Raw genomic sequence first — 24,883 nt, forward strand, 5'->3', positions numbered from 1 at the left:
AATCTTTCTCCTGGTCCATTCTGCTGGCAGTGACAAGAGACAGAAGACAGATTATTACACAGGGTTACTCAGAGCTGCCTCTGAAATGTCCTGTCTTTAACTGGTAGTATGTACAAGGGCCTGATAAAGCACACAGTCATAATGAAAAAAAGATCAAAGATCCTTGGACTAACTAATTTATTGCTAATTTTTCCTATTTGGTTTCACACTGTCATCTTTTGCACACCAGAACAAAACCTCTCTGCTATCTCAAAATTTTCACACTCCACATGGGTTTGACTTTGATAGCCCCATGGGTTTTGAGGGCATACCAGTACCAATATTCCTCCTGAAATTAGAATCAGGGTTTCTCCTGTCTGGAACATGATAGTGTGAACTGTTCCCAGTGTAACATTTAGTATAGTTTAGATCATTTCCTCACCTGAAAGCAAATTTATGATAGAGAAAGAAGCTGAGAAGGGAAAGGAGTAAATGAACTTCTAATACTACTAAGAAGCTGCCGGACAGGCAATAATTTTGTGTTACATTATTTAACACTTATTGGAGAATAAAGAAGGTAGAAATTATTCCCCTATTTCACATGGCTTTCTGTCCAGTAGGCAGGTTTCTGTCCAAGTTCTTCCCATTCTTTCTGAAAATGAGCCCTTCTTTATCAAAAGTGATCCTTCACCAGGCTCAAACATCACTCACAGCTCCTGGCCAAAGGCTTGCCTGTCTTGAATTCACAGGTACTGTGGGGTCTACATAAACCGTCTTTCTTTTTATTCATTAGGTCATCTACATAACTTGTTGCTGGGGGACAAAAAGACGTAAAATTATTGCCAGAGCAATTCTTTTACCTCTTTCCCACTCCAAATCAATGCTCTCCTATGTATTCTGTGAAAAATGCAGAGTTGAGACTTACTAGCCACATTTTAAAACTGTATTCTTTCTTATTAAGTACGACCATTAGCTTCCTCTCCTGAGTTAAGGATTTTTCGCAAAGTTGAAGTATTCACCTCCTGTGTTTTTGGTTATATTCCAGACTTTTCAAGCTTGAATTGACAGATCTTTAACCATGATTTGCTAGGAATGGGAAGTGAGCATGCCCAAGAATAACCTCCTTCACTCCTTTGCCCATTGGGGATTCTGATACCTTACAAGGTGTTTCAACACTATAAACCACTTAATTAGTCTAGCCATTCTTCTTTCACTTACTGATCCTAGAATGTCTTCATATGCAATGTCTTTTGTAAGTGTTGCCAAACAATTGTAGAGACTTCATTAGTAATCCTACCTGTTTTGTCATAGATGGAAAAATTGAACAAAGAGTTATTGAGTTCCAGCCAAAGTAGCATTCAAGTGATTTTTAATTTTATTTAATCCACAGCTGAAATATAAGCTGAAATATAAAATGTATTAATGCAGACTTCTGCTTCCAAGAATGAAATTTATCCCTTACAGCAACATGTAGACCAACATGTTCCTCAGAGAGGAAATTACATAGCCTGTCTTTGCTTTAGCTTTTCAGAGAGTAAAGTGAAAATATCCATTGGTTGTTATTGAATAAGATAAAGTATTTAGAGTCGAAAAGTGCTCTAGGTAATAATTCTCATTACAAAGTGTACAACTGCTGTCCTACCTTTGACATTCACAGCAAGCACTTAAAGGTCATGAACTTGAAGAGCACACTGTTAAAGTCTTCTCCCACATGCAGCTGTCAGTGTGGAATAAGAAAAATACTTCTCAAGCTGTTTGGCTTGTTCATATCTACAGGACACAGGTGAATACCTATGTGACTTGCTATTGATTTAAACACAAAATAAGTGTGAATGTGAGAAGCACACCCAGATTCCAGTTTACAGTCAACTTGTGTAACCTCTTTTTAAGTCAGGTATTTCAGAGTGTTCTGTCTCTTTACCTATCTAGTTATTTCCAAACACAGAGCCCATCTCAAGGAAGTTCAGTATTTTACACAAGAAATAACTCTTTTTTCCCCCAGAAGATAAATATTTTACAGGGCAATGCCAATAAAATAGCAGCTCAACAGGACCAAGAACATCAGATACTGATCTTGTAAATCTATGGCTTTCAATTCTGCCTCTAATTACAGAATAGCATGGATTCAGTAGAGCACAAAGGCATTTTCTTGTGTCAACAGGACCATAGCAATGTTCAAATACTTCTTGTGCTTTGGTTTTGTATTTTACGATATATCTGTTGCTTTCTGTATTCATGTCTCAATCCTGATTCACCTTCAGTGAACCGGGTGAACTTGATTCATGCCTATGCAGATGGCCACATTCAGGCTCATTGGCACATCTCACACACCTAACAGATCACCTGTCCCGTGCCTCTTGGCTCACATATGTTGCTTAACCAAGCTGTATTGTGCACCATGTAACAAAATATCTTCTCTTTTCCAGGACACCAAATACTTGATCTGCCCTTCACTGTTCATGTTGACTTTTCTGTATTAGCACAGTGCCTCTGTTAGCAAGGAACAGCAGGGACCTCAGCACTCTGTTCAGGCAGGCAAGAGCACAACAGAGGTTCTGGTTTTTAACCTCTGCTCTACCTCCACAGTGCTGCAGTCGTGGCAGGCAGAGAGCTGTACAAATCTCCAAACACACAGTGTTTGCCCTGCAGCAGACTGAACCACAGCTGCATTTGTTCCTTCCCCAACTCTCCAAGGGCTTCCTTTTCTCAAGAAGAAAGACTAATACCACTGGTGGGAAGATCCAAGCTGGAAACAAAAGGAGAAGTACAAAAGCTGTATATTCAGGAAATGCTGTTCAGTGCTCAGTTTCTTGGTGAGATGATCAGGAATGACAAACTGAGACAGGAGAGGAGAGTGATAAAGAGAACACAGCAGGTGAAAAGGAGGGCTGAGATCTGCTAAATCACTGGGGTGTGATTAGCTCCAATCCCACATGGAAAATTCAGTCTTTTTTTCATCTAATTTGAATCCTGGATTTCTAATAGGCAACCTGCATACCTGCATGCAAACCCCAGAAGTTCATACCAAATACTGCACTTGATGGAGGTCTCTACTGAAGTGACGGGAATAGACACTCAAAGACATCAACAGGCTATTCAAGCACTTCCAGGAAAACACAGCACAGACTCTGACTCAACAATAACAGCTCTGCACAGGCTTCCTGTGAATCCTCACACATGGACAAGTATTTAGGAAAGAAAGGCTCTAGTTCAGCCCACTGCAAGTGATATATACATGCTCTGTAATTTCCATATCTTATATCAACAGGTCTTTTGGTAAAGCTGCCTTGAAAGGCGCAGTGTAATTGCCACAGATTAGTGGTTTTTGGTATAGTCAGCCTCAAAGCCTCCCTCAAGCTATCAACAAGAACTTTGTATCTCTGGGATGTAAGGTTTCCTCACTCAGGCACAGAATAGATGAGGCTATGCAAGATGAGCAACAGCAGGCTGCTATTTTAAAGCTGATATAGGAGCAAAAAGCAATATTGAAATACAAACAAAATTAAGTCCTTTTGCTCCCTTCAAGACTTGTCACTAACTAAAAAAAGGTGGCTTCCTCCTTTCAGGGGAACAGATTTGATGTTGCTGCATCTGTTGTGGCTTTATTCAACACTGAGCAGGAGAGCAGGAGAGAACTGTGCACCTTTTGCAATGCAAATAATTTTCTTCACCTCTCAGTTTCCTGGATCAGCCCCATTTCCAGTTCATGATATAATATTCCAATAACTCTGTTTCCACCCTTGCTTTCCGCTAACAAAAAAAAAAAAAAAAACAAAAAAAACCAAAAAACACGAAAACAAACAAAAATCCAAACAAACAAAAACCCCAAACAAAACAAAACAAAAAAATACCCACCATCACTGATGTAATATTTACCACAAAATGCTGTTTATTTTAGCCTTTTCTAAAATGCAGAGCCTTTCAGAATACTTTCTCCAATCATGTATGGTAATGGCAATGAGACCACAGCTTTCTGCCCACTTCTCTCTACAGTTTCTTCTAAAGCTACACAATTAGAATATATGTAACCCAGAGTGGGTGGTGCTTTGCAGCTTCAAGCAGACACACAAAGTATGGAGAATCCAGAGAAGCAAACATGCTGCTCTAATCTCCAAGGAACATTCAGAAGACACACATGGTTAGAGAACGGTGCTAATAACACCACGTTGTGTGTTTGATCCCCTTACAGGCCATTCATTCACTTAAGACTTGGACTCGATGATCCTTGTGAATCCCTTCCAACTCAGAATATCCTGTGTTAGTCTACCTGAGACATGTTTTTCATCTTAGGTAAAAACTACAAATATCACATTGGAAAATGGTTAAATACACTGAAATCTCAAAAATAATTAAGCAATCAAATCAAGCTCATGCAAATGTGAACATTTAGGCAACATAAGGAAGGAATAATTAAGAGAATAAGAGTGATTGCTTACTAAAACAGTAATAAAAATTTTAATCTTGTGGAAACAGTTGTATAATAAAGGGTTGGGTTACCCAAGACACAGATGAGTTCCTGAGATACCAGTGGGTGACAAATCAGGTAGGAAGAGCTAGAGATTACTTGACTACAAGGCAGGAGTTTCTCACATCATCCTTATCTTATAAGATCTCTTGCTAGTCAAGAAGGATGTGCTCTAAAGCCAAACAGTCTAATGTGTAGAAGCCTGAGAAGAAATTTGTAGCAGAACAAGCTGAACTCAATCCCTTAACCATTGGGTTATCACTGCTTATCAACACCTACAATATAAAGATCTTTATGTGGCAGTTTAAAGAGGAAGACCAGCTAGTGGATGAACAGAGGTTAGTTGCATACTGCAGCATCACTTTGCATGGGATTTTATACCAAGAGAAATGGTCTATAATGAAAGGACTCAAGACTTTTGTTGCATTAGAGAAGTGAGGTTCATATACTCCCACCTTGCAAGTAAGAAGCCTCAAGCAGAAGCATGAAAATCTACACATTTGTCACTTAAATCTAGATTACATATTTTCTTACTAATTTCACCTCATGATCAATTTTCTACCATAATACTGAAAGAAATGGGACAGTTACAATCTTAAGGGAAACTCCTAGCAACTTCAATCTCCTGTACAGCTTCAAAGTGTTGAGAGCAGCACAAGCTGCCTAAAGAAGCAAGGTGTTGGACTGCAACTGCAGATTTCAGTCTCAAGATCAAGGATACACTGGCAGAGGCCAGACAGTGAAGAATTCACCTCACCATGTCAGGAGGCATCCTGGAAAATAAAAATCTTGCTCTTCACATTATCTTTCTCTGCTGGGGATAAGGGAAGAAGAGCCCTCTAAGAAGCCTTCTAACGAGATGATTTGCTTATTTTTTTCCTTTTGTAGGACAGAATCCCCTAGATCACCTTGTTTGTTGCTGGAAGACTATCCCTGCTACACAGGCTTGGTTGACCTATCCTCTGAGAGCACTGCCTTTGCTATAGGCAGGCAGATGTTCTTCCTGTCCTAGAAAGAATAGGTACTGGAGAATGCTGCTGGGATTTTTCCCTAAACATCCTTAGGAAGTAGACTTCAAACAGAAATGTTACAACTCTAAGTACCAGCTGTAGCTACGTGCTGCACAAACATGTTTTAGTTATTCCAAATTAGGTAGAGTGGTAGGATGGCACCAACCAACTCTGGGGCAATTTATATCATAAAGTAATGACTAGGGGAGGAAAAGTAAGAGTAAAATGGTAACCTGCACTTTGAACATTCAAGCAGCAAGCACAACAATATCAAACGTGTGAAATGCTTTGGAACACAGCTAAGGATGAATCTCCAGGTTTCCCCTGCCTACAGAAATCTGTGATGCAGAAAGCTAACAAATTTTACTCAGTTGATACAGAGCTTTGACATGGGCTATATGTACTTACATGTCCAGACTGCAGGCCTGATAGACTGGGTTGTATAGAAGAGGGCCTCTCTGTATTAATTACTGGAATCTACCCCAAAGATTTTTTTGTGTGCATGCTCTCCCCTTACAATGAGAAAGAAAGTCATAGCCCTAGAAACCAAACCCAAATGGTGCTTTACATAAGACCTCTAGCTTCATATTTTTCACAATATGAAAATATTGTGAAAATATTTCTTTCAAGACCTTTATTTTTACAATACATAGAAAGTACTTGAAAAGCTGTGACCTGAAAGAGCACAGAAGTTCATTGTGACGCTGACATCTGCTTAACCTCACATCTCTATTTCTGTTCCTACTACAGCTATGACTGTCTGATTTTCATCAGTGTCACAACCTTTCATATTAGTTCTAGAACACAGAAACATAGAACAGAGAGGGGAGGAAGAAAAAATATGGAAAAAAATTACCTTCTGTATTTAATTATCAGCATGACCTGTCTTTAACCCAAACACTATGGTTATTAGGTTTCCTGTAGCCATCATGTGATTAGCAGCTTTTGCACCTGTTGGCATATTTAGGCATATATTTTTGAGTTAACAGCCAGTGTCTCTTTCTAAATAAGCCATGACTACATTTTAAATTGCTGAAGTCAACTTCCTCAAACAACCACAAAGCAAGACATTCTCGTGGGAAAAAAAAAGAAAATAAAAAAGTGCTAGACATCAGTTTTCAGCTCAGAAAACCTCAACTAAACCCGCCAATTATTTTATCAGAAGAATGGAAAAGCAATTAGAAGCAACCTGGTCAAAATAGAGAATAAGAAATATAGAGTGGGATAATAGGGTCACAGGTGGAAAAATATCTTTATCTGTATTTTTATCTTCACTTTGAAGTGCTGTTGCTTTACCCTGATTATCATAGATAACAAGTTCTCTAAGGGCAAACATTGTAGTATTCCTCTAAAAACACTCAGAACAATATAACTAATTCCCATTCAGGAAGAGAACAGAAGCCTTTTGGCACAGAGCACCTGACAGAGTTGCTTTAACAACTCTCTTATGTGTTTGCACTTGGAAAAATAACATCACCCAAAAAATACAAGTTGGGGGGTTTGGGTTTGTTGGGGTTTTTTACAAAACAACGGAGTCATTTACCCTATTCCTCCTTTCCCTTGTGCCTCAAAGCATTGTTATTGAAACAGTTTTTGTCTTCCAGATTATGTTTCAGGATCAAATTTTGTGATCGTAGTTACTCCCCAAGTAACACATTTTGATCTCATCCTCATCTCTACTCATTCCTTTCTTAGACTCCTTGATGGGGCAGAGCTGGATTTCCACTCCCTGCCCCAGCACACCCAGCTCCTTTCCCACCAAAGGGGTAGGGGAATGACTGCATCGGGGGGGTTTTCACTCAAAGGGTTTGTAGGTACCTTGTACCTAGTGTCACCACACACTTCCCTGGTTACCAGTATGACTGTGTGACTGCATTTGTTTGAGACCATTGCTACAAGGACATGTGCCAAGCTTCATCTGGGTGTCTTCCACTAGTATTTGTTCATGGTTTCATATACAGGAATGAATGGAAAGATACCCTAATACCAAATACCATGACACTGGTACTACCAGTTCAACTGTATTTGTGGGCTGCATAAAATACAATCCTTTGGAACAGTTAAAGCTGTGTGGGGTTTTCTGGTTTTGAGTTGGTTTTTTTTGGGTTTTTCTGGCATGGACAGGACCCAAGATACCAACTGTCATTATCAGATTCTGGCTTGCAGTCAACTGATCCTTTTGTATGTCCACACCAAGCTTTTGCATGAGCTCTGCCCAGGCACAGCCCTCAGCTCAGGCTGCTCAAATTGAAGCAAGCACAACTTCATGAAAGGCTGCTCTGTACTAAACACGCAACCACTGCCCAGCATCACATGGAAGAGAAAGAAACAAATAGTGAGTCTTTCCTCCAGCTCAGTTTTTTATTTGGGAAAGAAGCCATCTCTGCAAAAGCTGAGGGTGAAAAAGCAAACTTGTTATTATAGGTCTGACTTTTGCCCAGGCCAACAAGGAAGTTGGTAGCTTGTTGAAGAATTTGTTAACAAGATGATACATAAGTGAAAGAGGGAATCTAAAGCTTTCACTTTGCTACAGAAAACAGCCTGACAAATAACTAGCAGGATATAACCTAACTCACCACAAGCACAAACCTGGGAGTTTGTTGCCATCATCCTCAGATAAAGCCCTTCAATTTTTGTGCAGAAATTGTGTTAACCTTCATAAATGCCTCCTATCTCATCTCCACATGAAGCCATACACTTCCGTATATCATTACTGCCTCTGTAACATACTAGTGACAACCAAGATGTGGTTATGTTGCCCCAGGGTTTATTGCTTGATTTCTGTTTTTGAAGTTGCTGTATCTGCTCTGAGTACTAATTATGGTTTTGTACTTACGGTTTGAAGAATGATGTTAAAAAAATAGCAAGCAAGAGCAGAATTGCTAATACAGAAAAGTAGTTATGCTGGTTTGCCATGGGTTTCACTATATAGTTTTGACAAGGGTGATATATGTGTTTCTCAGGCACTAGGTACATTGGGTAGCCATGAATTAAACAGCCACAGATTTGGGTTTTCCTGCTTACTCACTTTTTTTTCCTGTAGCTGCTTAACAAGTTGAAAGAAAACTGCAGGAGTGTTAGGTCACGTGATAAAAATTCCTTTGCACGCACCCAAATGAGCACAGAGACATGGTGGTAGGAGGGGAAGCCCAAATAATACCCAGCCCTGGCTAGTCACAGGAGCCATGAGCTCACCATAGCCTGATCTCCACAATCCCACAGGACTACAGAGGCACTAGGGCTGGAACCCAAATTAAGAAAAAGAGACTCTACCTAGACCCCTCCCGGGACTCTCCCAGCAGGGCTTCAGACCCAGTGCCTAGGCATGAAACTCATCAAGATGGATCAACACTAGAATGCCTTTTGGATGGAGGGGAGTTGCTGCCCAGGGGTATGGGACACATTGTAGAATACAGGGGCAGAGCAATTTGGGATTGCAGAAGACTTTCTACAGGGTGTTAGGAAAGGTACCAGAGGTGGAGAAATTAATGGATTTAGGTGATTTCAAATGAACAGCTGAACAGGGAAAATAAGGAGACAAAGGAATATAAAAGATTGGCCACATGTGACCAGTTTGCTCTTTGGTATACTTGTCTGGCTGCACCGACCCTGGCTTCTTATCAAATTAATTTCTAACTTTTATGCGGGATGAGGGATTCTATTCATTATTTACATGCGTGTGTACAGGGATCTAAGTGCATCTACCAACCCCAACTCAGAATCTGGGTTGGAGTGTCATGTGTCCATGGAGTGAGCGCAGGTGCACAGGGGAGTATGTGAGTGCAAGAAAGGCCTGAGCTGAACTAGCTAGTGAGGACATGAACCAGCCTAGGAGCCAGGGTTATCTCTATGAGCAAGAATACAAGGGAGTCAGCTACTGGAGACCAGGGCAAAAAATACATAAACCTTTTCCCCCACCCCTCAGTAGAGGACCTCTGCCCTACTCAGCAGGAAAAGAGAGCAGCACACAGCCTTTACCAAGCCTGGGAATACATTGTTATCCTCACTGCAGGTTGGGCCTGGAAGTACAGCTGCCTCACCTATCTCAGGCTGCTGGTGATGTATCTTCTCCTAACATAGCACTCTTTTCTGGATTATTACGACTTGCACATAAATTGTTGTCACTACTCCATACCACAGGTATGTTTCATAAAGTACTCTAATAATCAAGAGGGACCTATATGCAACAAGTCATTGTTTCAGCATCTTGCCTTCTCAAGTTCACTCTGACTTTTAAAAAAAATACGCAATGGCTACTATATTAATAATCCTCTGGAACTTAGATTGAGGCAATTCAACTGGGGAAAAGAAGAGTCATGAGAGAGTGAACAATCTATTATTCACAGGAAAGAGTAAATATGTTCGTTGTTCACAGGCAAATCCCTGACTAGGATCATGAAGGACCTCCATATCTCTTAATTTATCCATAATCATATATTAAGGGCCATAGCCCTTAATAGACGTAGCCATAGCCCTCCTTTCAGAGATGAGGAAAAGTAGACTTTCAATACTGAAAGCAGTTGGAGAAGACTCTGCCTGAAGGGTGTGCAGGCTATATAAACAGGAAAGGAAACACAGGCAGGGAGAGGCTGAGTGCCTTTCCCCAGGTCATGCGCCAGAACCTTGAGAGAGCCAGAAATAGCACTCTGGCTTCCTGAGCCCCCTCCATCCCACGGCACACCTGGTCTCCCACGCAGTTACCCTGCAGACATCAGTCTCGGCTAGAGACACCCTTTCAGACATCAGTGCATCTGGAAAACAGAGCAGCAGCAGCCTCACAGGAGCAGCATCTTTACTCTTTTCAGGAGCTGAAGTTTTAGGAGAAAGTATTGGCACAGGACATATTATACTACAGTGGTGATATTTTAATATTCTTCACTCCAAATCAGTTGTCTGTCCTTTCCTGGATAGCATTTAAAGGATTTGTTCTTCACTGTAAACTCATAGTTTCTCCTCCCACGTACGAGGCCATTTTAAATCATTGGACAACATCATCACAAAGTCTAGTTATATGTCTGCTAAAAAAAGCTCCCATTTTGAGCACTAAGAAATCAAAAATCATAGCACAAAAAGAAATCACTCCGCTAGACAAACATTGAACACAATACACAGCATTATTGTTTGCCCTTCCCTGTGAACAGTGGAGACATGTCACTCTGGAAGTCATTCTTTGTCAAGCAACTGAAGTACAGAAACACTCATTCTCCTCATATTCCATGTGATAACAACTGTATTATCTGAAAAGAGTGCTTGGGGTCCCAAGCCTGTTAACCCACAAGCAAAATTCATCAGGTGAGAATGAGATGAGTATTCATTTTTCTTGGCCCTTTTCTACCAGCAGAGCAGTGCTTGGGTTCCTTAAGTAGCTCAGAAAATCAAGAGTGCAGGCAGTGGTGCCTCATTCAAGAGCAGCGTCTGCGTCATTCCCACCCAGCAGCATATGCACTCGGTGCTCTATTTCATACCCCCAGGACTGTCTGGCTTTGTTAATGCAATAAGTAGGTGTTTCAGTTTCCTTGTTTCTACTATAGCAGGATTTGGGGGAGGGTTTGAATTTTAACCTAGGGAAATTGTATATAAATTTTTTTCTTGAGCCTCTGGGCTACTTTCTCTTCCAGAGGGAGCATACCTTAGCTAAACAAAATGCCTCCTCCCTCTCTTCCAGGTTTGAGCTAATTACACATCCATATCACTCAGTATTCACAAGCTGCTACCACTCTTTGCAGTAACAACAGTCATATAAGAACCAAAAAATGTAACATTTGTGAATGCACCCTGCCTCATTACATGCAGCCATGCACCACCACAACCACACCAGTGTTACTGGGAACATGTCCTGCCTCGTGCCATCTCCTGCTCTTCTGCTTCTGCCTCCACCCTGTGCATTCCCACCCTATGGCTGAAGCTAATTTGTTTGCAAAGCCTCCAAGCTCTAGGTACAGGCTGCTGTCACCTGCTTCCCATGGTCTTTCAGCTCCTTTGTCCTCGAGGTTTAATTGTCAAAGCTGAGCATTGTAGCAGAAGTGGCACAGCCTAGGCTACCACCTCCCCATCAGAGTGGGGCAGGGGGAGAAGACAGCAAAGCATAGCTCTGTGCCTAGCTCCAGCCTTGCACCAGGCAAGAGAGAAGGAACCAGGCAAGGGAGAAGGGCACCAGGCATGCGGGACAGGCTGCAGCCTGGGGAGGAGCAGGGGAAAGTCTCCTCTCATCCCATTTCTGTTTTGAGATGCGTTACTCTCATTTAGCAAAATCTTGCTATTCTCCTTGAACACCAGGCTCCTCTGGGGCTGAAGAAGGAAGGGCCAAAAGTTTTGATGATGCATGTAGGGCCTGGAGTAAACCAAAGTGAATTAATAATGCTACACCTGGGCACTGAGTGCACACGCAGCCTATTACTCGGAGGCTGCGAGCCAAATGCCATTAACCTCCGAGGCAGATCATTATTAGACCATAACACCCAACCTGTCATGTATCATTGTTTCATTAACACAGTTCTGGAAAGCCTCTAATAAAGTCAGGGAAACTGTTGCCTCAAAATTAGCAGAGATTACAAGATCTTCCATGTGGATACCGAAGAGAAGAAAAGGAAGTTTATGACAATAATTTTAAGGGCATTAGAGATAACTGTGATAATTTTGCTTCTGATCTAAAGCCCACTGAAGGCAGTAAACAGGCTCCTATCCTTTTCTTCTGAAACAGACTTTATTATTATAAATATGATTCTCCCCCACTCATTTCTTAAATTAAATTAGAGGTTGCCCAGCCCAGAAGAAACCTGTAATGCATATGCCAAAATATTTGCATGGCTGACAAACTCTGTCTTTGAATCTTCATGAAAGGCATATAATTGTGTTTAATGCAATTTATTTGTCATTAAAGAAATAAGCTTTGATCCAAACATCTTTGCAACAGAGATCCAAAGAAACTAAGACTCCAGGTCTATTTTAATGCAATGTGCATTTAACATTCATTCCTTTCCTTATCTGATTAAGAAATTTATTCCCTAGTAGATTATAAAAATATAACAAAAACAACAAAAGGTTATACTTACATAAGCTTATTAATGTATTATAACTTATGCCTTGGCTAGTTTGCTGGTGGACTATTTATTGTTTTAAGAAGGGCCATTTTCACCCAACTTACACAAAAAAAATCTTCGCAACAAATATTATTGACTATTCCACCCCCAACAAGTTTTAGATAGCATCTAACCAAGTAGGTTTCCAGTGTTTCAATGGGTCTCCCAATGGCAGCTGACAGAACCCCCCAGAAATTTATCTGAGGAAACAAGGACAATGTGAGTTTTTAAAACCTTTAATTGAAACCCTTTTATGAATTATTTTAATGACAGTGGCAGCTTGTCTGCATTTAAGCATCTATGCAACATGTGCAGGGCCAATGTGGTCATGGTACTTCTGCGCACAGGGGAGGAACAATCTACTGGTTTGGAGGTTTTCTATGTAGGTTTCTTTTTTTCCTTGTTTTTGGTGTAATCCAGATATGAACAAATTAAATGCTCCAGAATGTGATCAGCTAAAAAAAAAAAAAAAAAAGGAGGAAAAAAAAAACAACAGCCCCTACTCCAAAAACCCAGAAAACAAACCAACAAAAAAAAAAAAAAAAGAAAAAACCTGCAAACAAATGAAAATGTACAAAAAAAAAAAAAACCAAAAAAAACACCTCTAATATAGAAAAAACTGAGGGCTTTTTTTTTTCCCCTGACAAATGCCTCCAGGAAACTTTCTGTAGAAGTTAGAATATTCATCTCCCAGAATCTGGCCTCTAGTGAGAAACTGCAGTGTGCCAAGCCAAGAGGGTAAAGGGTAAAAAATATGGAAGGAAATTCTACATCGATTGTGAAATAATCCAGATCATCCAATTTCCTTCTACATCTGTGAAATATTTCTTTGAAAGGAGAAAACTTAGTTAGAAGTCATGATTGCCTAAATACAAAAAGAATCTTTAAAGAGTTGACTTTCAAACTGATTCTTATCCACATGAAATTTAGTTATTGAAGTGTTTAAAAATCACTGACACACGCAGTAGATGGGCCCATCTTTTGGCCACATCAGTCTCTATAGCCTGGGTTATCTGTTTCTGACACTGGCAAATACCAGATAATGGGGGGGAAAAAGCAAGACTAATGCAAGCATGTGGCAACTCCTCACTCTGCCAGGATCAGCACAATTCACAGGTCTCCTGTGAGACTCCTTAATCCCACACTCCTGAACCCATGTGAAGTTCTCGTACCTCTAGCCTCTGTGCAACTGCTTAGATGACATTACAAACCACATCCCCTTGCTTTAAATCCCAAACCAACTAAAATTTTTCACATTCCCTGGATCTCTGATTATAAGCAGCAGCAAGAAAATCCCTTTTCATCTTCCCTTTCCTTGTGACATCAAAATACTCTTGTCCATCTTTTCTCAGTAGTTTTTTTCCCCAAGAAAGGAAGCCCCAAGCATATTTGCTGTACAGAAGTTGTTCGGTGCCTTTGACAATTACTGTTCCTGTGATCTGAATCTTCTCTAGCTCTGACCTACCTTCCCTGATGTGGATCAGATGCCCTTAGACATTTTCTGTGCTCATGGCTTTTGACTACTTATCCCATTTTGTGAAGCCTTAACGCAGGCAACAGTGAAACTAAAAGCCCTTCCAAAGATCAGTAGTGAGGAAAGCTGGGTTTTACACTCATCATTTCCATAGGGTCTGGCAAACAAATAAACACATTATTAAAAACAAACTAGTACCACACTCCCAAATTCTCTCTGCACCAAAAAAATTCCCATAATTCCAGGTTTTCATTCCAAGTCATATAATTTTTTAGTGAGGCTGAGTCAGATTTTTTAACCAAGCAATTTCTTTTTTAAAGAAGAGAAGACAATTTGAGAGCAGGCCCAATGATATAAACAGATTAGTTAAATCCAATTTCTAATGGTACCATGCTAGTTTGAATTATTATTATTACTACTATTATTATGAAGATCCTTTTAGTCCAATCAAAGTGGCATAAAAATTGTCATGCTCTAAAGACAAAGCTACTTTAGAATGACTGCAAAGCAGTAAGCTCAGACCCACTGAAATTGTCTCTAGAATACACTTGTTAGTTTAACCCTACCTTACAAAGGGCCTAAAATATAATGTCAGGCTTCTAAGTGCAAAAGATCCATTCTGGAAAGTCTGTTTTTCCATATGTTTTTAAGGAATAACCAGCACATGCCTTTGAGTGTCCCAAGAGGTAAACTTGAGTTTCTGTGCCCAAATGGAAGGACAGAATTATCTGCTTCTGCAGACATTTTCCATTCCCTAGGTTCACTGAGCTCTTCAGTCACGTGTGTAAGGAAGTGGAAACATCAGAGTATGAAATGCATTCCCCCTTGTCCCGTAATGACCACTGGCTGGATCTTGCAGGAAGATCCACAGGCTTGTTGCTGCTGTCAGACCCAGCAGTGGTTCAGGAACTTCAGGAACAACACTTGTGCTTGTGGAGTAGAGTTCAGGCTGGCAAGTAAATACAGCTCCACTAGAAAAACATCAGCAAGCAAAGACTCCCAGCTCCAGAGGGTCTGAATGACAACACAGGGACAGCTTCAAGTCCTTCAGGTCTCACCCCAAGCTAAGCGAACACTGCATAAACCAGGAAGCTCTGCTTATAACTGAAGAGTACAGGTCCAGGCCTTTGGCATGGTTTTTAGGGAATGGTTGTAGCTGTGATTACATTTTAAAAAGCTGTGGAAGCCCAGCCACAGATGCAGAGATGAAGCATTCATACCATGCATTCTAATAATTTTTGTTTACACAGCTTAGGAAAAAATAAACCTAACTATAACTAATTCCTTTTTGTGTGGGAATCTGTTCTGGTTTAACTCAAAGGTCGTTTTTAAGTCTGTGTGCATTTACAGTGCTAGACAAATATTTGTCAAATATACAGGCTGCTGGTCTCGTTTGAAAGATAAAGGTTATGGAGGGAGGAGGGGAAGGGAAAAAACCCAACCAATGCAGAACACTGAACTGAATGAACCTTAAGGAAAAGCATCAATCTGCCAGCAAGAGACACACTCCTGCTAGCAGAGACTGCCACCTTTTGGGCAACAGCTTCAGAGGCCGAGCAAAGAGGATGCTTCATCTTTCCCATAAATTTCCAAGCTTGGTTCTGCATTTGCATATATGTCAGAGTCAAACAGCTTTAATTTCTCAACTTCCGGTAAAACTAAAAAAAGAATGTCTACAAGACATGTCTGAGCTCTGCTAGTTTTTTCCTTTGTATCTAAAAAAGCATGGTATATTTTGTTCAGTCCATTCATCTCTGTTGCTAGTATTTTCGAGTCTCAAAATTACTAACGATTCATACCATTTGAGCTAGCAGAACTCAATCAAATTCCACAGAAGGGGAAATACCTCAGATCCCAAAATCCCAACTTGCTTCCTGAGAATTAGCAGTTGAGAAAATGAGGTACATTCAGATTCATGCTTCATTTGGGGAGAGCAAAGGAGGAACTTAGGTAGGATGCTTTTTGGCTGGAAGCAGCCAGTCAGCCTGGATGTAGCTCCCCCAACAGCCACTGCAAATACTCTTTTACCCCAGCACTGACCCCAGACACACCAACACTGGGGTCATTACGGTAGGTAAGCAAGAAGCAAATTAGATCACAGAACAATTGGATTAAAACGTCATTGACTCTGCTGCTCTTCTGGTGATTGACTTGTTCATATACAGGGACAGAGCCCACAGGGAGAAAATTAAATACTTTCCACTCTTCACATGTGTTTTTATGGGTGTTTTTGGAGCATGTGTGAAACATTATTGTTAAAGACACTGCCTTAGGATTTTTGGATATGTTTTATCTGAAGTCTGACATCAAAAGAGGTCACTGGGTTTAAAAAAAAATTAAAAAGCTGTTTTTAAGAAAAATAATCTTACTACATCTTTGAAGTAGAAGCAGATTATTCAGTAATTTCTGCTGCCCTTCTTACCTTACTTGACAGAGAGGCTTTGGGTTTTATTTTCCCTTTTAAAATAAATATCTGTCCAGTTCCAATCCCAATTTGACAGAGACCTCAGGGATATTAGGCTCTTGTAAGAGTCCTGACAATATATAGGAAAAGGACAGAGCCTGAATACCTCAAAGAGGGACAGACTGCAGCCAGAACTAAGTCACACCATTAGATCCCAGGGGCTGTGCAGGAAACAATGTGTCACATTTTATCTCACAGCACAATCTGTACCTGTGCCCCACTCAAATCCCTCTCCTGACCTGCCTTTTTCTGGTTTTATAAAAACCAGTCTTTGCACTGATACTGCCTCTCCCTCACTTGCTCTCTTGAACAGGGAACCCTGCAGTCTCAAATCACAGCAGAAATCTTCTGTACAGCCCTGGGGGGTGATTCTGTACAGTGATTTCACAGGAGTCTGCCCTCCATCTAAATTACCTTCCAACCCTGTTAAACACTGTCTTCTGTCACCAGTCTCCATTCAGGAGAATGCCTTTCAGAAGGTCAAAAGCACTTATGTGTTGTCCTTGTACTACCAAAGGGAATTAGGCACAGTATTGTCATCTGCTGTATCTCCTAGCTGCTGTCCCTGCTAGGCTGCTACTTTCTTGTCCTCTCCGTTCTGCTCCGTGTCTCCAAGCTGAAGAGGGCATTGGAGGAAAAAGAACTTTGATGCAATTGTACCAGCCCCAGCATATCAGTGGAGCAGGAGCTAAAAGACACCCTGGTCTTCCTGTGTTGACGATTTTCCTCTCCAGCAAGAAAGGGGAGACAAGAGAAGAAGTTTAAATACTTGTCTCATATGAAACGTGCTGAGAGTTCACTGGTTAGAAGCCACAAGCCCCAGATCTGGAAGCATCAGAAGAACACAAGATATCTCTATATAAACCATTACAAGCTGTCCTAGTCTTCAAAATGCAGCGAGATGTGCTAAATGCTACCAAAAACTGGCTGACTACTTATTTCCATTTCCTATGCTGGAATACCATGGTGGCTACAAGCAACTGAAGCCCACAAAAATCCAAAGGCTAAGCCAATTTTTCCAGCAGCTATTCTAGATTGTATTCAATCAGAACAGCACTTGTTCCAAGTTTGGTGTTAGCCAGGGCTCAGGAGGACAACTGAACTTAAAGGATTTGTTCCACCATAGTGGAACGTTTAAAGCATCTTAAAGAAGTATGCTCTTAAAATTCCTGCTATTAGAGTGGCTATTTATTCAGCACCTCTGAATTAAGGTTTGAGGCCAAAATAATTTTCCACCCCCTACAGGCTCTGGAAGGAACATGCTCCCACCACGATGGGAGAATGTTCTCAGACATCTGCTTGTGGGGCTAAAAGAAAAAAAAAATCGGGCATTTTCTTGTCTTAATAGACAGAGGAATTATTAATTGCACAGGAAGAAGACAAAAGATAACTTATTTCACCCTTGAAAAGTTAGTCTTCACAGAGACAGACATTCAGAATACTCTTTTTAAAGCTGGATAGCTTTGAAGGCTGCTGTGATCTTGGTGAGTCAACAAATGCTAATCAATTAATTTCCTTTTTCCTCTGGGAAAAGATAAAGCATTTTCTACATTGGAATTGCTGCAGCAAAACCAACAACACACACCAATTCAGTGAGCTGAAGAACACCTTTGGGAATATGTGACAGCTAAAGGCTTGAGTGAAGCTTTGTTCAGCAAAGACACAAGATCTGGGGTAATCCCAAGTTTCCAGGATTTTATTATGAAGTGCCTAATAATGTGACCACAGACAAACCAAAAAACTAATTTGGCCCCTTGAAGTCTTCAACCTGAAAGCAGGTAGGCTCACTCTGAGAAGATGGCCCTGAAAACAAGTGAAGTAAAAACAATTGGAGCTGTTGTGGCCTCCTTGAGCTGCCTTCAGCCCTGTGCGGATTGCATCCCTCCTACAAGTCTGACTATCTTCTGCCTGTTGGTTTACTCTCAATGTCAAACACATATTGGTTTGGCCAGGAACATGGATCAGAACATCAAGAATCTCTCCTCTGACCTCAGGATATCCCATGAAATTAGGTAAAAAAATCAGGCTTCAGGGGAGTATTATAGGAAAGTAAAATAAATTTGCTCCTAGGCCAGCAGAAACATTTAAATTTTTTTTCTCCCTAAAACAAATAATAAGCTACTCACCAAAATTTGTCAAGTCAGGCTTTAACAGCAGGATAGCAGCATGTTCACAGGCACACCAAGTTTGTGTCATGTTAAATCACCTGGGAAAATTATTTTTTTAAAACCTTGACAGATTAATAAAATACATATGTTTTGGTTTAGATGACAGAATGAGGCTGGATAAACAAGTCTGGACCAATTTGTCAACCTAGCTAAATTTAAACAAATATTTCAGCATTATTTTAGCTAAAGAAAACTTTTAGTCCTTATACCTTCTTGATGCCCTGGTCATATTACTAAAACGATGTTACTTGAAACATTTAAGTAGAGTGAAATTCAAAATCATCATACATGATCAGCTAGAAGATTTAGGACACTGCATTCTAACACAGCAAGATTTCCTATGGCATTGACATCCTATGACATTGGAATCCCTCTCAAAGTTCAGCAAGGTTTGGTCATCTACATCCCTCTGGCTCCTTGGAACTCTACCCTTGCTAGATTCAAAACTAGTGCTTTGAAAAGTTGATTTATTTCTAATCTTCCATCAATTTCCCTTGTTTCTAAAGAAAGAGAAAAAAATGAAAGAAAAAATCCCAACACCTAGAAGACAGTTGTCTACCACGGGGTGAATAGAGCAGCAAGTATTTTGAATTATTTTGAAATTTTCTAGTGATTTCTCCAGAAGGAAAACCAAGCCCCCACTCCGGGGAAGGGAGGGGAAAAAAAAAAAAAAAAAAAAAACAACTGAGGGCCTCCAAGAGAGGGCAGTCTCAGACTAGGGATGATTCACAGAAAGCATTACAGATACACCTGTTTTCTGCCACATTTTATTGTACGTATCTAAGAGGCTTGATGTTTAAATACCACCATCCATCAAAAAATCTTGGGTAAAAGTCTTGCAACTTACAAGCTAGCCTGCTGCAAGTTTCAAAGGAAGGAACAGTGCTCCGTACATGGATTTAGTCCAACAAATATGGCTCATAAATACTGCTCACCTTTAAACACACCATCAGTTTTATAGAAGCCAACTCACTTAGCTTCCAAGGTCACCAACAGCAAGGTCATAGTGAGATACAATCACACAGATTCTGCAATATCAAAAAGCAGCATAGCAAAAATGATTGTTTTAAAATTTGCAATTTATGTAACATATCTTCTCAAAGACAAAGGTTCTCCAAGGCTTTTTTGTTTGGTTGGTTTTAAGTCACTAGGAGCTAGCTAGGCTATGCCAGCCCTACTGTCCATTTTTCCTTCTGAGCAGATGCTTGTCTACCTAAACAACTGGGGAGACAAAACTACACCAGATCAGAGCCTTTTCTACTTTTCATCAAAGCCATGGTGTCAGCCCCCAACACAGTCCAGCATCTTCTTTCTTGTCAGTGAACAGACTGGCTTCTAGAAAGATGCAAACCTTTCCACTAATTCCCACACCTCCAAAGCTTTAGACCCATCCTTTTAATACTGATACTTCAGTCCAAGCACCAACTGACTGATGGTGGTCTCCAGGCCCTGTGGAGACACCACATGTTGGGTGATTACACTCAGAAGACAAAAGTATTATTTCCTAGCTGAAAATAACCCAAGTTGTAAAAGTCATTTACCTCTATTCACAGCAACGTTGAAGGCAGAGCCAGCTGCTGATATGCAAGAAGCAGCACCCAGAGGCAGTGGTGCTTGTGCTGGAGCCATGCAGAGCAGCAGTGCACTGGGGACAGACAAAGGTTATCCCTCAGGAGCACTGCAGAAGTGCTTACCAAACTAGGGATGGAGGAACAGTTGTGAGCATGGCACTACTTCAAATTATTTAAGTAACAAGACCCTGATTCATGTCCATGAACCTCCTGCTGCATGTCCATGAACCCAAAGTCTGGCTGCACACCATCACATAACACCTCTGAGATTCATCTGCTCCTGCCCTGCAGGTGGCAAAGCCCACAGACAGGTTCACCAGTCAGAGAAACTGGAGTCCAGTGAATTTTGCTCCTTCGGCCAGAATCACCCTCATCATCTCAGAGATGCACCTCATACTTTTTCTATACCTCTCTCCCTAAAGCACTCACACCTTTGTTCATGTTGGTGACCAATTTCAATGAAGTTCAATTTCATTAATTTCACTAAGATAGTGAAAAAAGTCACATCCCCATGTTTTTTCTCTAGTGAGGTTGACCCATGTGGATATCAGGAGTTTCAGACAGCAGTGAAACTTTCAGGGCCAGAAGGTAAAAAAATGAATTTGGGGGGAGATAGCTTAATGAAAATTGAACTTCTTTAGTGTGATTTCAAGGTTGCATAAGAAAACACACAAGGACCTATTTTCTTGCTTCCTTCACTAAGGAACTAAAAATCCTCCAAACAAACAAACAAATACTCCTTTGCTGCTACAAACTCCACCTTTTCTGCAAGAGAACACCACCATGGGAAGCCCCAAACAACTTTTATCTAGGGCGGTGGCCAGTGTGCAGACCCAAAAGGTTTTGTGTCTGAAATGAGACTTTTACAGCCACAATATGCCATTGGTCTCTACAGTGATAATCCTCTTGAGTGCTTTTACAAGCCAGAAGAGCCAAGCTAGCTACCACTGAGGTTAACAGAATGATTTTCATTGGTTTCAGAGAAAGTTAGCCTCAGTGCTACATGGTAAGGTCCTTGGACAAAAGCATCAAGGGAGGGTTTTCAAATTCTCTGTGCAATAATAAAGTAACAACATATCTCAGGATATCATGGCTTTTAAGAAGCCAAATCCCCATTTGAAAACCACACATCCAAAGTTTGGTATTTCAAGTCAATTGAAAGGATTTGAGTCCATGAAGTGCTAAGCAATTTGAGTTCCCAAGCTTCAAACAAGTAGGGAATCCCAGAAGTGCAGTTAATTACCCTAACCACAGCACTACAGACACCTCATTTTTAAAAGAAAAGCCAAGAAAACAAATGTTTATGCAGACAGGTGCATTTTTGTAGAAAGGTAGTATCTTGCTTTTAAACATGCAATACCTGTCAAAGCCAGCCCTTATACAACCAAGCACAGACAAAAGGATAATTCAAAAATCTTACTGTAATTTAAGTTAAATGGATCTTGGCAAAAAAAATGGAAGATGACAGAGAGCACTAGGATTTAAGGTATGAGGCTTCTTGGAGGAGCCTGAGTCCAAACCTGGCTATGATCAGTGGCATCCCAGGTTCAAACACTTACCCAGTCAGGCCTCAGTTCCCACCACTGAGAGGAAGCAACTTGCATACACAAACCCACATTTTTTACACCTTAGTATTGTACTTTGGAGAGTCATCCTCAGAACTGTAATACAAGTGGCAACCTACCTCATTCTGTAACAAAGAAGTTGTATACAAAGAAGTTTATAAAGCTGAAGGCAGCAGCCTATGTTAATCTAAAAAGTGGTCTCAGAAGACCTGAAAGCCTCTTCTCCCCACTCCCCCCAAACCTAGAGTCCATACATTACACCTAGAAGCTGGCTACTCATGACCACTAACAAGTGTTGTACTGGCCTTTAAGCCAGTCCCAAATGGACTTGGAGCAAAAGCATCCAACTGAGACCAACAGGAACTCTATATTCAACTAGCAGAACTGCACCAAACTCTGCCCCAGACAAATTGCTCCATAAAACCAGTGGGGCAGGAGTCCTACCACCTGCCTTTATTGACACCCTCTTTCCTCACCTGTTCCTACCACACTCAAGGTGACAAGGAGCACATCTGAGCACCTGGGACATTGCTGCAGCTTGGCAGAAACAATTTCTTCTTTTCCTATCTCACCTGATCCCTCATAATGGCAAATTGAAAATCATTCTTAGCAAATTAGTACAGGTTTTCTATCTGAGCAACATTTCTGGGATTGCATTGGTGAAAATAAGCAAAATTAACATTACATTCTTCAGAACATGAAAACGCACCCACAGCATCCTCCTTCCTATTATAGAAGCATTGAAATCACTCACCCTTGCATGGCACTGAAGGTCTCCAAAGTTTCCTTGTGCCTGGCTCGCAGGGCCAGCGGGCGCTTTCCCCGCGACGGTCACTCCCGATGTCTCAGCCCGCCCCCGGGAGGCACAGCCGGCACAGCCTGCCCTGCCCTGCCCTGCCCTACCCTACCCTACCCTGCCCTGCCCTGCCCTGCTCCGCCCTGCCCTGCCCCGCCCTGCCCTGCTCCGCTCGGCCGGGCCGGGCCGGGGCGGGGCTCCCGCCGCACCCGTCCTGGGCCAGTCCCGGGGCAGCCGGGGCTCGCCGGCAAAGCTCGGGAGCTGTCGGCTCGGCTGGAGGGCTGTGCTGTCCCGTGCTGTCCCGTGCTGTCCCGTCCCGCCTTCCCGGAACGCCGGCAGGCGCCGGCTGCCTGTGGCTGCGCTTTGCGGGCACGGCGGGAGCCAAAGCTCCGGCTGGAGCAGCGGCCGGCAGAGCGCTGCCGCGCTGCCACAAAACACCGTGGGCGATCTCCTGGAACCATCTTCCTCTCTGCTGCACTGCCCTTGTCCTCGTCCCATTTCCTTAGCCTTGCGCTACAGAAGTAAAGAAAAAAAAAAACAAAAACAGGAAGGTTTTGATCAGGTTTGTTAAGCCTGTGTAGAGGTAGGAGCTCACCTTGGGCTCCAAATGTCCATCCGAGCTCTGAAGTCACCAATTCACTAAGAGTCGTCTGTGCAAACTTTTGGCAACAAACCCTACAGCCTTCTAAAGCTCCCTCCAGCTTTGGGTTTAGAGGAATTTCTGGCTAGAGGGCCCCAGAACGAAGTTGCTAAATTCGAAAAGAGTTTCAGTTAACTAGTGAGTCAGTGCCTTCCTTTTGCTTCCAGATTTGCCCTTTGATTTGCTGCAGCTTATGGGAGAATGCCAAATAAAATATGTGAAATGTAGCCTTGACTGAATTAACAAACGTTTTGTTTTGCCAAGGTCAGTAATTCCCAATTTGTGTACTAATAAATCACAAATTAGTTGCCAAAAATGTGGGAATTATTATTATTGTCAATCATAAATCTGGGGCTCTTCATGTGGCTTAGGATATTTTAGCTTACGGTACAGCCCTGAAAGTTAAAAAGCTTTTTTTACATGCTATGGTCTCTTGAAATCAAGCCCGCTATAAAATACTGCCCACTTTTAGGCTTAAAATAGCTGAAATTACCATTTCCTGTGGTTTCACATGAAACCGTATATTTGGTGATGAGTGTGCCTACTGTTGTAAAATAAGGGCACAGGGCATGGCCAGGCAACTGAAAAGGGGCGTTTGTCAGCCTAGAGAAGGGCAAGAACTGATCACAGCCCAGAAGGGCCTGAAGCAGATAGGGAGGATCTTTAGATTTTTCTGTCCTTTGCTGTATTGCTACTTCTCATGACTTTATCAACAATTATTTTCAACAGCTTTTTTGAGTTGCAGCTCCCAGAAGCTAGGCAGCTACACGGAAATTGCCACTTAAAAAAAAAAAATCTTGCTTTCATCATTATGGGAATAACTTTTGAAGTATAGCATGGGTACCCACAGTGGCTCAGAAAGAACCTATAAGGGAAAGGCTAACCTATTTTGCTTCTTGATTTTATTATTTTGGGATATATTTAAGACTATATATCTCCTGTGTGCAGTAACTAAAATGCAAGAGATTTGTACTTCCCCTCCCCAAAAGTTAGCATTGAATGACAGTTAAAATCATGCTTTTGTGTAAACTCTCTATTCTGAAATTTTCAGTGGTCTTACATCCGTGACTGTGAATTTGAATTAATATTAGATACAAATGGATATCATCTCTGCTGCTGCTGAAAGCCCAGGGGTTACCAACAATGAAAATATGTATTCAAAGTTTCTTATGGTATTATAAATCATATTTCTATACAGGTTATGTACAGGAAATGTTGTGAGATTCAGCAGAAAACAAAAGACCAGCTTTGCCACCCAGTTGTCTGGGTGATAATCTTATGATTTCAGTGAGAGAAGAACACAGATTTGAAAGCAGCTTATTTACAGGTCTTACCCTTGAGTAATTTTAAAAAATAAAGTCAAATCACTGCCTCCTACAGAAATATTAAAGCAGTGAGGGGGCTTAAAATTATTTTCCTGTTTAAAACACAATGCAAAGAGAATGCAGACTAAGACAATGCTTATTTAAATAAAAGACAGTAAGGGATGTACATGAGGATATATGGGTGAATTATGCTATGATCCTAACAACACTGAAAGGTTGATAAGACTGCACTTACTTTAACCTGACATACCATATGGTAGATGGCTCTTTACCTTTTCTCAGCTGGAAATATCCTCCAAGGAATGACTAAAGTTGTATGGAAAGGGTCCAGTCATATTCTCACTAGA

At 41.2% G+C, this 24,883-nt stretch overlaps 1 long non-coding RNA gene across 1 annotated transcript in view; it reads right to left on the reverse strand.

Moving 5' to 3' along the window:
* The window catches only part of LOC137471505 (uncharacterized), a 73,405-nt gene extending 50,777 nt beyond the window's left edge, over positions 1–22,628 (reverse strand). The window contains exons 1-2 of the long non-coding RNA XR_010997662.1: positions 22,530–22,628; positions 18,598–18,677 (exon numbers count right to left, since the gene is read on the reverse strand). This is a non-coding gene — a long non-coding RNA (uncharacterized lncRNA). The remainder of the gene's footprint in view (positions 1–18,597; positions 18,678–22,529) is intronic.
* Between the last annotated feature and the right edge of the window lie 2,255 nt (positions 22,629–24,883).

This window comes from Anomalospiza imberbis, chromosome 3 (assembly GCF_031753505.1).
Source record: "Anomalospiza imberbis isolate Cuckoo-Finch-1a 21T00152 chromosome 3, ASM3175350v1, whole genome shotgun sequence".
NCBI lineage: Eukaryota > Metazoa > Chordata > Aves > Passeriformes > Viduidae > Anomalospiza > Anomalospiza imberbis.